Source organism: Camellia sinensis, chromosome 3 (genome assembly GCF_055761805.1).
Source record: "Camellia sinensis isolate YWXY chromosome 3, ASM5576180v1, whole genome shotgun sequence".
Classification (NCBI taxonomy): Eukaryota; Viridiplantae; Streptophyta; class Magnoliopsida; order Ericales; family Theaceae; genus Camellia; species Camellia sinensis.
In genome coordinates this window covers 110,658,649-110,671,460 of record NC_138963.1, presented here as the reverse complement: position 1 = coordinate 110,671,460, position 12,812 = coordinate 110,658,649, and positions in this window count along the sequence as shown.

The following is a 12,812-nucleotide window of genomic DNA, read 5'->3' as shown; positions in this document are numbered from 1 at the left end:
TACCACTGCTTCCTGAAGCACTTCATTGACATGTTTCCCTTTCTATCTTGTATGTCCTTTGATCCAAACATCCACTCTAGATATGGAATCTGGGTCTTGGCTTTAATTTTTCTGAAAAAATAAATAAATAAAACATAATACAAAATTAGAAGCAACAAAATGAAAATGCTTTCGAAATAAATGTTGTCTATATTGCCAAACTTACCATGTCTTTCTTTAGTTGTGTAGAGTCTTTTCTACTCATCGTGGTTAACACCTTCTGCTTTGCTCTCATGTCTTTGAATTTTTCACTCTTTTCCTGAGTGTAAGCATTTGAAATGTCCACATTTTTTTAAGGATTTCTAATCTTTATCTTAATTGTTATGAAAAAAAAAATGAGCTTCTACATAAAATTATTATGAAAAAAAAACTTACAGTGAAACTTTTTGAAATTCGATTTTTCACAAATGCCTTTCATTCGGCCATTCCAATATTATCAGGTTTGGTAAGGGCAATATTACGTGCTAAATGACCTGTACCTGCTGCAACGAGAGTTCTTGTTTTTCTTGATAGTTTAGACTTGTAATTGGGCCACAATTTTGTGAACTTTTGCATCACATGTGTCTTGTGGATATCATGTATTTTGTATCTAAGCTCCACTTTTATATAAGCAAACATTTAGTATTAGAAAAGGAGGAAAAATAATGAATTGCTGTATAAAAATTAACTAGATAAACATACTACCTTCACACAAGCCTATAACTTTTCCTTAATCTCATTTGGAACTTTAGACCAATAATTTATGTTAATTGGCACCAACTCCCGAGCTAAGTTCCTTTCTAAGATTGATAAGTGCATTGATTCTTGTCCTATCAGGTGGTTCCTTTCATTGAAGTTGATCTTATCACACTTTTGCCTGCCTTTGTCATGCATCTTTAACTTGGACGGCCCCCGAGTTTTGTTTTTTGGTTCTTAACCACTCCATCTGCATTTGGTGAGTATTAGAACCTTCATCTGAAATTCTAATGGGTCCATCACTTCTATTATCCATTGTGGCAACAGCTATAGCTTCTTGCTCTTTCCTATGTCTTTTTGCTACCTTTTTAGAACTCTTTATGACACACGAAAAAATAAAGACAAAACAACCAATAATTGATTAAAAATGTGTACCCAAAATAAATCAATTAGAAAACACTTGTTTGAAAGTTACCTTTTTAGACGTTGTTGGTTGGCAACTTTAATTACTAAATCCTTAGAAAAGAATTCCACCTGCAAAAATGAAAGAACAAAACCAAATCAAATAATATCCTTTATATGAGACACAAGTATGTGAAAGAGTTTTGTAAAAAATGGAAAAAACTACTAATTAATTTCATACATACCACAAATATCACATAGTGAAAAAGTGATTCTTAAACATCAATTACAATAGAACACAAGTACTTATAATGTTATTTTACTTCATTACTAGGTCAACAAAACATGAAGAGTAACTCATTAATCACGTAACACTTCCACACCCTTACAATCAATCCTTACATAGCACTCAACTTCATCACTATTAGCTGTTTTAAGCCTAGCTATATTGACATGTGCACATAACATGTAAGCATCATCATCATACATTTCAAAATTATGAAAACCTCTTTGGGGTGCTTCAAGTAAAACTTCCCAATTGGATGTATCAATATCTCTCAAATAAAACACTTGTTTTACTTGTGAGGCTAGAATGAACGGATTTCTCTCAAATTGATGTTTGCCATGTTGTGAGTTAACTAAAGTAAATATATCTTCGACTTTGACACCATTTCCAGTAGCTGCCCAATCACATTTAAATAAAGGGACCTGGAATTTATAATAGTCCAACAAAATAATCTTTTTAATAACCCCATCAAAAGAGATTTTTCTCACAACTTGTGTCGTATCTCTCTAACTAGCTCGACAAAAAGGTTCTGCTTCAATGGAAACACCACTATTTTGTGTATCCCTCTCAACATTGGTTGTATGAAAGTGATGGCTATTAATGACATATCCCAAGTATGACATTGCATCATTTCTTGGGCCAGCTGCAAGCCATTTCAATGTATTTGACACCTCACTACCACAAGAATTGATCTTCTTTTTCAACCATTGACAAAAAGTATCCATTTGTCTAGAATGTAGTAATGCAGCATCCCTCAATAAACGCCTATCCAAACGCTTAAGCTCCTCTGCATGCATCCTAATAAGAAAGCAAAATGGTAAGAACCTAACATTTTTTGAATAGTCAATTACAAAGGAATATTTAACTCACCATACTTACTCTAGATTAGGTTGGACTTCTACACTGTTTATCAGCACACATCAATGAGCAATTTCCAACACATCATGTGGTATCGCTATTGATTTTTTCAAAGTAATTAGGCATTTTTCTAGTATTGTTTCACTTTTAAACTCTAGATTGCGATTATGTCAAGCACCTATTTTAGATGCTTTCTTCATAGACCCATTACAAAATTGCATACACTTTTCAACTAGATAGCATCCTGCTATGCATCCCTCAGGTCTTGTGTGATTTTTAACATGACCTTTGAGTATCTTATGCATATAAACAACAATAAAATTCAGCTTAACAAATTTTTTAAAAGTTTATTTATGTTAGAGAAAAAACAATACTTATATTTAAAATATGATATAGACTCACCTTTCAAATGGGTACATCCAACAAAATTACACCGGTTCACATAAGTGAGCTTCTCGCCTTATGCAAATTGTTAAGTGTAACATAATATCAAAAAATGATGGAGGGAAGAATCTTTCTAACATACACAAAGTCTTGACAACATCATTTTCAAGTTGTTCTATTTTATTCCTATCAATCACCCTTTGACATAACTGATTGAAAAAAGAGCACATTCGGAATATTGTATTCCTTGGTCCTTTTGGCAAAAGTCCTCTCAATGCAACCGACAACAATTGTTGAAACATGATGTGACAATCATGTGACTTGAGTCCAACTAACTTGAATTCTTGTAATGAAACACAATTAGCAATATTTGAGCTATAACCATTAGGCAATTTCAAATTTTGTAGCCTAGAACAAAAAAATCTTCTCATTTTTTGAAAGCGTATGAGATGCTGGTGGCAAGTAAAAATGGGATTCTTTATCCTTTGCATGCAATTCACTTCGAATTCCCAGTTCTGCCAAATCTTTATGAGCCTTAAGACTATCCTTTGATTTCCCCTTAACATTTAAAAGTGCGCATAAAATGCTTTCACAAACATTTTTCTCGATGTGCATCACATCCAAGTTCTGACGTAAAAGCAATGCCTGTAACATCAATCAAAGATTTATTATTCAAAAAATTAGAAGAAAAAGTTTAACTAAGACTAATGACAGACAAAAGAATATGAAACCTTACTTTCCAAGGACTTACATCCCAATATGGTAGATTAAAAAATATGGACTTCTTCTTCCATGGTTGGACACACTCTGACTCTTTTTAATCTTTTTTCTTTTTCATCTGGGCCCTTTTTCTTTTCCTTTCCTTTGTAGTTTTTTCCCAATTAGTTTCAATGTCCCTTATTGCATGTAACACATCAGATCCACTCAATGGTTTAGGCTTCCCTCCAAGTTCTTGCTTTCCGTCAAACCCATTTTTTTTCATTCGAAATGGTGATCCGGAAATAGAAATCGTCTGTGGCCCATTTACATTGTCTTCTTACTGTCATTCAACCACTGCAAGCATGCATTAATGCTATATACAGGATATGCAACTTTCCCTTTTGTGGCACATCCAGCTAAGTTCCCATAAGTTGGAAAATCATTTACTATCCACATCAACATAGCCTTCAAATTAAACATAGACTTGCTGGCTGCGTCATGGACCTTCACACCATTATTCCATAATTCTTGTAGGTCTTCTATAAGTGGCTGCAGATACACATCTATGTTATTCCCTGGTTGCTTTTGTCCCAGGATAAGTAATGTCAACATTATATTTTCTTTTGCCATGCATAACCATGGAGGAAGATTATAAGTCACTAACACCACTGGCCAACAACTGTACGTTGAGCTAAGATTCGCAAAGGGGTTGAATCCATCTGTTGCAAGACCAAGTCAAAGGTTTCGTGGATCCGATGCAAAAGAGGGCCACCTGTGATCAATTGAATGCCAACGAATCAACTGGATGTCACATCTTTCCATCTTGACTTTTGTGAGTGAAATGCCAAGTTAGTTGTTCTGCTTTTTCTTGTGACCTAAACATTCTTCTAAATCTGGAACCCCTTTTTTAATCTTCTTTGTTTGCTTATCTACTTTCCAACGTGAACAATTGCATTTTGGGCATGCCTCCATATGCTGTAAATATTTTCTAAATAAAAAACAATCATTGACCAAAGCATGTATTTTGTCATACCCAAGATCAAATACTTTAAGCAATTTATTTGCTGAATATATAGATTGCAGAAGTGTGTTACCTTCTGGTAGCATGTCAAACATTATTCTCAAATGTTTATCAAAACTCTTGTCAAATGCCCCATGCATATCTTTATGCTTGTATAAATCGACAATTGCTGAGAACTTAGTGTATTTTGTACAACTTGGATATAAAGGAGTTTCGACATCTTCTAATGCTTGTGTAAACTCCCCCTCTCTACTTTCATTTGTAGGTTGCGAAAAATCATCGTGTGCATAAACATCTCTAAACAATCTATATGTTTATGAAATTTCAACATTCTCTAGAACTTCTATAGATTCACTTAGTCATTCCCCATGAAGATCCCATGACATATATTAAGGATCCATTCCTTCCATGATCAAATGCTTGAAAACAGTATCACAATGTTGCTGTGATAAGTTTCGACAACTTCCACAAGGGCGTATGATCATATTGGAATTCCCTGAATTTGCCTTAGCCATATTGACAAATTTTCTCGCTCCGTCTAAATACTCATCCGATACTTTGAAAACTTTAAATTATTATTAATTCCATCCAAACAAAATGAGTACCTTAAGTAATAGCGATCCTGGTTTTTTCCCGTTATTTAATGTATTCCGGACTCGAGTTCCATAGTTGGTTGTTGTTGTCTATATCTTGTTTCCATCCTTTAATTCCTTGTATTTGAGTTGTGGGATGTGTCGGGTAAGTTTGGAATAGGTTGGTTATGAGTTAAAACAAATGGTTGCTGCCCAGGTTTTTCCTTCTTCATTCAAGCGAGGCTTTTTGCGCTCGAGCGAGTCTTGGGTATTTGCTTCTTCACTCGAGCGAGGGTTCCTGCACTCGAGCGAGCTTTATGTTGTGTGTCTCTTCGCTCGAGCGAGCATCCTTGCGCTTGAGCGTGCGTCTGCATCTCTGTGAGACCTGAAAGTTGGCATTCTTCGCTTGAGTGAGCATTCCTGCGCTCGAGTGAGCCCTGTGTTGTTTGTTCCTTCGCTCGAGCAACAACTCTTGTGCTCGAGTGTACGTCTGCGTTGGTTCAGACCTGAAGCTTCTCATTGTTCGCTCGAGCGACGCTTCTTGCCCTCGAGCGAGGTCATTGTTGTGTCTGGTCGCTCGAGCAACAACTCCTTCACTCGAGCGAGCCTCGCATATAGCAGTTCGCAGCAGCGTGTTTTTGATCACTTTTTCATCTTCTTTTTCACTTCAAACCCTAAATCTGACTCTCTCTCTCTCTTTACACATACACTCTCTCTACAAATACACCTCGTTCTTGGGTCTCTCTACCCTAGTCTCTTTGTAAGAAAGCTAGAGCATTGCGTGGGCTATCTATTGATCTGAAAAAGTGTGGATTTGAAGCATCTTGAGTTTTTCCCTTCTTCTACTTTGAGCTTCTCCATTTGAGGTAGGGATAAACTACTCTTTATTATGAGTTTTAACATAAATGTTGGTCATTTGAATAAATGGTGGGATATGAGAAGTTGGATGAAAGTTAGGGTTTTGAGTTTGAAATTATGAGAGAGGGGTTTTCTACTTTTGGGCTCCATTGAGTATATGAGGTCTTGAAATGGGGTTATTTTGATGAAATTTGGTCTTAGGTGCAATGTTTGAGAAATGGGGATTAATGCCCTAATTTGAATTGAAAAAATCATTTGTATAATTAATGATGTCAATTATGGAAATGTGAAATTGATTTGGGAATTAAGGAATTGGGGAAAATTGTGATTAAGTGGTATAGTTGGATTGATAAATCACTCACCTATGGGAAAGTTGATAAATTATCTGTTTGATAAATTTATTTATCTGTTTAGAAGTAACTATTTTGGGCTATCGGTGGAGGATAGCTATGATTGTTGTAGAAACTGCATGATGATTAGGTGAAATGAAACTAATCACTTGGTTGATGTCATTGAATATGACGGTTGGATATAAATATTGAATATGTGAATTGTTGGGTCATTGTATATGACAACGTGTTTAAATACATTGTATATGTATATTGTTTGGGAGGAGATAGGGGATGTACTCCATTGTTTGGGGGGAGATAGGGGATGGACTCCATGGATAATTAAGTTGGTCGGAGTGTCCAGGGTGAAAGTCCCGAAATCTTATTTATATTTGGGTGTCGGTTCCATTGGACATAGTTCCGTAAAATGGCAAGATATGGAAGTGTATGATTGATGTTTGTGATTGAAGTGTTGATAATATGAGTTGTAGTCTCATCTTGAATTGTTTGGATAATAACGAACTATGTCATGAATTGATTTGGATAAATAAATAGAAGTGGATTGAAATAAGGATGCCAATGTTGGTTGGTCATGGAAAGGATGTGAGTTAGTTTACAATTGTTAAACATTTATCGGATGCTAATGTTTTAGTTATTTCTCATATACTGTTTAGTGTATCTTTATTAGGCTTTGGCTCACCCTAATTGGGACACCATTTTCAGGTACCGGTGACATGCTGCCTCCAAGGTCATAGCTTGGGAGGTCTTGGGACTGAAGTCTCTGTTTTGTTGTTTCATTTTATGTTTATATGTTTTTCTTTCCAAACCGAGAGCTTTAAATTGTAAAGGGCTTCTGACCCTCTTTTGTTATAACCAAGTTATGCTTGAAAAGATGTAAGCCTATAGGGCATTTATTTTGTTAATATTAGTTAGAGTTACAACGTAACATCTTTGTAAGGAAGACTTTGATGAATGGAATACAACTTTGCTATCATGTTTATGTATCTTTCGAATGATTGTTTTATGTCATATTTTGAGGGCGTTACAACCTTAACATTTGAAAGCATATTTATAGTCGCGTTTAGAAATAAACCTTGGAAAATGTACCCATGTTTTGTCCATCTTGAACTTTCCACTTGCTAACAAATTGCATCCACAAAAACTACTCGAATTAGTTACATGCATCAATGCTCAAAATGATTAGCAAATATACTAAGATGGTATTTAAGAGTTTCAGATAATCTAGAATCTAGAATTGTAATCAAACACCATTAATTGACCTTTTCTTTAATAAAATAATCAAATTAACCCAAAGATTTATTTTTAAAAAAATTAAAACCCATTAAGAAATGAATTGAACAAATACAAATTTCATATAAAAACACACATGCATTAAAATATTTGTGTATGCATAGAGTTTTCATATTGGATATGGAAAGATTACATTAAGAATCATCTTATAGTACAAAAGCAACAATTTCACATAACAAAAAATAAGGCAATACAATTAAGTTAAGTAGGTTGAGACACTATAGCACTTTAAAAACAGTCCAAAATCCCAATAAGCAAACATACAAACACAATAAGCACAATTGGCATAAAGAACATTATTTGAGGGGGAAAAAAAATCAATTGACAGGAACAGTACGAAGAAGTAAAAAATAATATTAGAATGTCTTTTAGAGTCATTTTTACTCCATCCCATCATTATTTATTAGACTATAATACAATAACAACAACAACAACAACAACAACAACAATAGAATAATAAAGCAACTCAGCTTTAGCAAGCCAAGGTGCTGCAAGCACAAACCAAATCCAAGGCAGAGCTGCAGCATGAGCTACAACTTCAGAAGTGTGAGGCCTAGTTGCAACAGATCAGTGTTCAGCCACTGTCATAAGCCAGGCTGCAGCCCATGTCTTAGTCCAGAACAGAGTAGCAGCTAAAGCTGCAGCACTTAAGCCCCAATTTAACACGTGTGTATCTCAAAATATGTTGTTATAGAATTAGTTTGAGCTGCTAGTTGTAGACACCCCATTTTTGACCGTCCTCTAGACTTGGACGTCACCGGTGGGGACACTCGGTGATCATCCATGTTCGTGTTCGTTTTGAGTTCCCAGAGGCCTTGGTTGCGCGCCTTGCCTCAGGATCTTTCAACTTGTTTGTCTTGCGTTTGGTTTCGCACCAAATACTTGTGTTTTTGCTTTGAGGGGTAGGGAATGGCTTGTTGACCATCCCCACACCCCATCGGCCTTCCCTTTGCATCACCGGCCATTAATTGCTGACACCGGCCATGGTTTCTTAATACCAATGGCCGGTCGGCACTCCATATGGCCGGCCGGCTATCTGTTTGGCCGGCGACCTCCTTTTTTGGCCGGTAACACCTTTTTGCCTTCTTCAAGCATAGTGCATGCCAGCTGTGCTAGCTGGAATACACCAAACCTACCCCGGGGCTAACATGTGGCTGTTTTGCCCCTTTTGCCCCCTTTTGGTCAAAGCTTCTTGAGGAAGCTTGACCCTTTGTCAAAGCTTTCTCAAGAAGCTTGGCCAGCTGTCTTAGCTTCCTCAAGACGCCTTGACCTCCTTGCCCCCTTTGCCCCTTTTTACTTAGCTTCTTTGAGAAGCTTAGAACCATTTCTTTTGCCTATATAAGCACCTCTCTTCTTCCATTGTAGAGGGTTAGAGATTTTGAACAAAAAACTAGAGATTATACATATATACATCTGTCATATACTCTCTCTCTCTCTATATATTTCCCTCTCTCTCATCCCTAGTGTGTGTTTGGAGGCCTAGAAAGTGTGTTTTGACCTTAGTTTTGCACTAAGACACACACCATTACACCTTGCTTCGATCTTGAGGGGCTTTGAGGTTTGTTTTTGAAGTTTTGGACTGATTTTGGTCAGAAGAGAGTGGCTGGACCAGCTGTTCTTGAAGTGTTCTTCAAGGGTAAGACTTTAGCTTTGTTTTTCCCAATCTTGCATTAGTTTTTGACCTGCTTTGCATGCTGATTTAAGCTTTGTGTATAACATAAAAAAGTCTTGTATTTGCATGCTTGAGATCTTTCATTAAGGTCCTTTTGTGGTTTGGGGTCAACCTCCCCCTCTTAGGCCTTGTTTGGCCCTTTTGGTGCTTTCTTTCTTAAGCTTTGGTTACTCTTGAGTATTGGCCTTCTCACCACTAAAATCCAGAGGATTTTCAGTGGTGATGAAGTGGTTTTGAGGTCTTGTATAAGGGAGGGACACCCCTCTCCCTTCATTGTCTCATGTGCTTGTGTTTTGGCTCATAAGGGTAGCATGTATGCCTAGCTTTGTTTGGCTTAATTTTAGAGGTTATTTGGTGTTTATTTAGCATGTTTTACCTCTGTCCCATGTTGTTTTGTTGGCCCCTCTCATGCTTAATACACTTGCTTTGTATTCCCTCATTTTGCCTAGAAATGCATATAGCCATTAGACCATCATGCTTGCATATTCTTGCCTAGCTCTGTGAAGCTTTTGGTTATGATTTATCATGATTGAGGTCTGTTGGGTGCTGGTTTGGTCGTATTTGATATGTTTTGCATAGCCTCTTTGCATTTTGGCTTGTAAGCCTTGATGGTGTGAGTCATGAGCATGCTTGAGTTGGGTTATTTCAGTGATTTGAAGTCGTTTCCGATGCTATTTCAGTCCATAACCCATGCTCGTATGATTGCATTTATCATCCCTTTCATGCCTTGAAGAGTTGTTTTGTTGTGCCTTAAATGAGCATTGTGCATGCCTAAGTGTTTAAGCCTGCGGGGCTGCCATATCAGAGGGTTTTAGGACTTATTTCAATGCATCTAAACTCTGTTTTTGGTTGTATAGCTCATGCCATGTTGGCTTGGGGGTAGTGGTGGTAGAATACTCCTTGGTTATGCTTTAATCTTGGACCTATTGGTGTGTATGCTTACATGAGTATTTGTTCATCATTTTAGGTATCTTTGGTCACTGTTTTGGGAGTGGGCTGAGGTCTGCCCTTTATGTCTTAGGTCCACCATTACATGATCATGTTGCATTGGTTTCATGTTCGCATTGTATCATACTCGCATGCTTGCATATTATTAGCTAGTTGCATTTCATGTCTTAGCTTACATGTTTGATTGCATTGCATTGCATCTTACATGCCTAGCATTGTACCTTTGCATGTCTAGCTTGCATCACATTTGGCATGTTTTGCATCCTAGCCTCATGTTGCATCTTCGAGCCAAGTTTGTATACATGCATTGCATTGTTTGGTTTGGGGTGTCAAACCAAACTTTAGGGGTGAGGAGTGTTCGTACTCCAAGTGACGAAACACATCTCAACCCTCGGTAGCCAATGCCCCTGACTTCAATATGATAGGGTATTGGCACTCATCTCTTTTGTTGCATTCATTCACATTGAATTGCAAACTTGGCCTCTTAGGCCATCATGCGTCGAAATGCGCAATTGATGGCCCGAGGGTCGAGGGTCATGCTCCCTTGAGTCCCTTGCATGATAGGGAGTGTGTCCATGCTCACATTTGCTCAAAAAATTCCATGCCATACACTGCTTGCCCTCTGCTACTGCCAGCTGCAAGTTTCAGCAGGAAGAATTGGCCGGCCGGCAGTGTTGGGTGCCGACCGGCAAAACATGTTTGGCCGATAGCTTATTCAGTGGTCGGTGATCGTTCCCTCCAGCCGGTGGTGTTTCTACTTGGTCGGTGGTGTCCCCCAGAATCCAAAGAGCATACCCTTGGACTTTGACAGTCCTCAGAGGAGCAGAGCAGTGTAAACAGAGGTAACAGTGGCATGGTACGGATTTCCGGGCAAGACGGATTCGAGCATGCATCATCCACGCATTCCGAGGAAGGGCTGCGGTCACTTTCCCCTTTGCATTTAATTTGTTAGTTAAATTAGAACGTTCTGTAATAATTAATTTAGCATTATTTATTCAGACTGTAATATTTATTCGGACCCTCCGAGTGAGGGCAATTGTGTAATAAGTGTGCGTGAGTGTGTGTATGTCTTCCAACCCCATGTCTTTCTTCCCTTTTATTTACCTGCTTATGATGGTTAGATTAGGGCATGTTTCAATTAGCATACAGTATGATAGCATGTTTGCATTCATTCATCTGTTTTGCATGCACTGGGCTCGGTGCATCATACTAACTGCATTTGTATTTCAATTCCAAATTGAATACGTGTTAGCTGTAGCATTTCGCATGCCATGTTTAGAATAGCCGAGCCCATTTCTAGTTGCATTTCGCATGTGTTGCATTAGCCATCTTAAACTAGGATCATGCATATGATTACTAACTAGTTTCTATTTTGACTTGGAGTACTCGGTAAACATTTATGCTTTAGCATACTGCATGCGTGTGAGTGTTGCCATAAAAGCATGATTACCATGAGGCTAGCTGCTTATGTGTTACAAACTGCCTGAATGCCTGTGGGTGAAGGTTGGATTGTTTGAGTTGGAACAACTCGTCGAAATCCGTATTTTAGCCTACTTACGAGTAGCAAATTTCAAATTGTTTTCCAAACAAACGGATATGCAATGCTTTGTTCCAATCTAGGCGATTTGGTCTATCCTTGTTTGCTGTGCGCATAACATAGTAATTCTAGGCTAATAACCGGAATAAGAACACATAACGTTTTCAAAAACGGATATCACGGTTAGTAGAGGCCGATCTTCGAATCGACCGAGAGGGGGTGCTCATAGCTGGTCTTCCCCAATCGTACTCAAGCTCCCGAGCCGAGGCAACTCTGGTGATGACAGACACATGGCCTTTGGCACCGAGTCAGGGTTTCCTAAATTCCCCCATAAAAAATATTTAGGTGGCGACTATGTATCTGGCAAAGCAGTCCATGTTTGGCACTTCTTTCCTAAAAATCTGTTTTCCAAAACGATTTGCCGGATTTGGACTCTTTGGTTCAGATTAAGAACCGTGACACAAATTGAGTCCGAACTGTAGCACGAAGGCCTCACGCGGGCGCGTCTACACTAGTCTGTTAGGAGCTGACCATAATTTAGTTGAGCAGTTGTAACTCTGGTTAGGCAGTTGTGGTTAGGTTAAGCAATAGATTGTATATAATAAATGTAATCTCTGGTTTTGTACATCATCTTCTTTAGATTTTCTTTAAAATATTGTTTTGGAGTTAAGTGAAGCATCAATTTTTAATTGAATCTAAAGCATGAGTTTTCCTTGTATCAACTATTAACATTTCTTAGCAAAGACTATAATGACAGCAAGCAATTATTTTATATGAACACAATCATTATCTCATGAACCCACACCATCACTAGCATCATCAAACAATAAAATGGGCATTGCAAAAGCCCCAAAACCCAAAACGAATGGGAGAGAAGAATGAGATTTGAAATTGGCAAAAGAAAACATTTAATTAGAAATAAAAAGTAGGTTTTAAAATAAAATAAAATAACTATGAATTTTTTTTTATTTTTTTTATCAACAAAGAAGTCTTCATTAAAACAAGAAGATAAAGATACAAGGTGATGAATGTGAGCACTAGCACCCACATACCACAGGAAAAAAAATAGAAAAAGGATACGAAAAGTAGCTAAGGAGATCTTAGCTACCAAACACTCCCCACACCACAAGACTCTACAAGTATAGAATATAACCTTCCTGTAACAGATCCACCTTCTTAACAACTTTACATTGCCGTGGAAAAAAAAGAATAAAAATATAG